The following is a 3,581-nucleotide window of genomic DNA, read 5'->3' as shown; positions in this document are numbered from 1 at the left end:
AGAAAGGGCTAAATTAAAGAAACAGCCTGATCTTGGCTGAGTATCCTTCATCTAGTTTAGGAAGGTTTATAGCATTGCATAGAGAGACCAGGAAGGCATTTCACAGCGTATCCTTTCAAGTGTGAAACGCCAGATGTTTGGGTTTTTTTGCTTTTTGCAGCTTTCCTTAAGAAGTCACCATGGTGTGAGCTGCTGACTCAGCACTGCCTGACAGTGAGCTGCAGGATAGCGTGAAGCCGGAACATCGGTCATGAAGCAAGTCCTTCCATCAGCAAAGCCAACCTCTGGGGCGGACTGTAATCCCACAGCTGAGTTCTGAGGTGATAATCAAAAGGTTGATGTAAGAGAAAATGGGATGTGCTGCCTGGGACACCAGGGTGGGCTGCTCCTGAGACGCTGCCCAGCTTTTGCTTGCCTTGCCCAGCAGCGTTTGCCAACTTTCAATTTCTGGTTCTCAGTATGGAGATTTTTTTCCTTTTTGCCAGGTGGAATACATTCACTGAAGTGAGGGTACTTGGTAGTAAATTCTTTCTGGAGCTCTGTTTAATGTTACTTGGACACAGCACCATTTGTCCGTCTGCTCATTGGCTGCTGTGCCTCTGATGGGTGCTGAGACATTAACAGCAATTCACTCTTCAGTTTTACAGCTTCCACTATTTCCTTCTGTCTTCCCAGGCACTCTGCTGAGCAGGTGCCTTGCTGATTTCAGCATATGAGCTCAGATGCAGATGCCAGGACCTGGAAGACATTTCAATTCCTCCAAAGCCTGGGCATTTTTCAGTAGTTTTTCAGCAGCCTGTGTCAATATCTCTGAACACGCTTTTGGTTTTGCTTTGTATTTCATCTCTGAGCCCTTTGTCACTGGTTCAGTGCCACCAGTTCAAGAATGGATCTAGTTTAGATTAAAGCTTTTCTGTAGCCTCTACAAACTGAAATTTCAGCCTGCGCATTTTTCATCATTGCTCTGCCTGTAATTCGCATTGTCTCAGCAGCAATAGGGTTGTGTCATCATCTGCTTTTAATGGCTGCCAATTTCCTTTCTTTACCACATAGCTCAGAGGAAGTCAGGGTAACCTGGCAGGCCCTGAGCTGCCTGGCTTGTTGGCTTTCTCTTTCCTTTTTGCATGCTCCTGCTCATTCTTGTGTCCAGTATTAGCCTGGATTTTGTAGTCTCCCTCTCTGTGAGGCTCTGCAAGCCATTTGTGTTGGAAAGGTACAAAATTTCACCCCTCAAATCCCTACAGCACAATGCAGTTACTTATTTATTTACTAATTTTTTGCTGTAAAGTGCAGCATAAGGATTTCTCTGGGTGCCAGCAGTGCTTATATCTTCACTAGCCAAAGCACAGCCTGTGATTGTTTTTCTTTGCAGCCTTGCATGCTTCCCGTGCTGTCTTTGGTATAAGAGCAGAGGCTGCATCCAGAACAGAGCAGCTTATCACAGAAACACTCATAAATCAGGTCTTGCCTTTAACCTTATCCAGAGCTCTCAGTGTAAGATAAAGCGGTGCCAGACCACACAGTTCATCTCGGGGCTGGAGGTATAAGCCCTGGAGCCTGGCTCCATTCCCAGGCAGATGCCAGCCCCAGACATGCTGCTCCAAGGGCCGGCCAGATCTGGCTTCTCTTGCTTTGGCTGCTGTTCAGCTCTGGATTCATAATACAGCTTAGCGACAGATGTAATAAACCCCTCTCTCATCTGCCTCCCATTGCTACCAAAGGAACATTATGATTTTTGTCAGCTACTTCTTGACCCTCTCATCTCTTACTGCAGCTTGCAGTGAAATGTTGTCATCAAATCTTATCTGATTTTTTCCCTTTTAGGAACCAAGGCAAAAAATAAAAGAGCTAAATTGGGAATTCAGGTCAGCTGAGTGTCCCTTTTCCCTTCTTGTTGATTCAGGTATGTATAAAATTGACAGATGACTTTAAAATTAATTTACATATAGTAGCTATTATTCTGTACTCCTCCACACTTCAAAGTCAGTGTGAGTGAGTTAATACGTGCCAACACTGCACCAGTGATGTGGCACACAGCTAAATGGCCTGACAGCTCATGGAAGCTTTAACGACCCAAAGCTCTGCTAGAGCTGTCGGTAAGACGCACTTCCAGTAGCACATCTCCGTCTAAGCCTAAACCCGAGACCGAATTCTGCTGCTTAAACGCAATTTAAACTCCACCTGCTGGCTGAGCTCCTTAATGGCATCATGTCCTCTCACCAAGGATGCTTAAGCTTCATCCCTTTTCAGTGGTTACAGGTTTAAGAATAATCTGGTGATACATCCAACTAAGAAAAAGACTAGGTGAGACATTCCAAGGGGATTACTGATTTTGAAACCTCTATTTAATAGACATAGCTCTGCTTTGCAAGATCACTGATCACCTTTGAAAATGTTGGCTGGAACAGTATAGAAATACTGGAATGCATATTGGACTATGGAGGAGTAAAAAATGTCTGCACCAGTCCAAAAACAAAAAAATAAGAGAGAGAGAGAGAGATTATGTTTTATGTAGCAGGCTTGAGGTAGTGGTTGTGTAACCAGATGGTGCTTCATTTGCCAAATCCAGCTTCCACAACTGTCAAATAATTACATAACAGTGCACTGAACTGTACATACGCATGCAGAGCATGATGCATATGCGTGATAATGCAGGCAGTGAGGTTGGTGCAGACAGTGGACATTAATTTCACTGAAAGTCCCTGCACGCCTATGTTTTTATAAAACCATGCTCTGAAAGAAAGTCTGGATTTTGTTTTTTTCAATCTTAGTGCCTAAAAAGCAACTTCAGTGGAAAAAAAAATATAAAGCAGATGAATATGAGGGGCATAAGAAGCATAAGAATGTGAGGTGTGTTCAAGTACTGTGCACTACTAAATGCTTCCACCTGTGATAAGGGCAATTTAGCATCAAACTGCACATCTCTTACTTTCTAAAAACTGGCCAGGCCTTAGAAAAATGTTATCATATTAATGAGATGGAAACCTCTGAGAATTCAGTTCATAGAGAAATCGAAATCTAATTTGGGAGGCATATTCCCAAGACATGGGGCTTGTCCACAACAGTCAGTGCTCTGCAAGTCACCAAATATTATTTCCCTTCCAAAGTATGCATAGAAGTATTTAGATTTTCATTTTCTCTCGTATTTGTATTTCACATTTGTTTATTTTCCAATAAACCATATATGTGACTGTATTTCTATTGTATGATGTGTTTGGAAAGTATTCACCACAACTATCACCTGGAGAATGCTTTGATTTTCAAGGTTTGAGATGAGGGACAGATCAACTGGCATACAAGACTAATCCTGCTTGCCTGGTTCATCCAGGAGTCTCTCCATGACCCTCAAGGCACCACCAAACCAGTATCCTGGCAGATCTCTCACAGATATTCAGCCCAATGCTTACCATAAGCCACTTTTTATGAACAAAAATGTAATCAGATGAATTAGCAAGGAAGGAGTAGAAAGGAATAGCATAACCCAAAATCATCTGTAGGGCTTTGTGTAAAGACAGCGACAGAGGATATTTTTCTGGAAGGAAGGAAGGAAGGAAGGAAGGAAGGAAGGAAGGAAGGAAGGA

The sequence above is a fragment of the Lagopus leucura genome, unplaced genomic scaffold (genome assembly GCF_019238085.1).
Source record: "Lagopus leucura isolate 7727_CA_CO unplaced genomic scaffold, USGS_WTPT01 Super-Scaffold_100030, whole genome shotgun sequence".
NCBI lineage: Eukaryota > Metazoa > Chordata > Aves > Galliformes > Phasianidae > Lagopus > Lagopus leucura.
Note: the sequence above shows the minus strand (reverse complement) of the source record.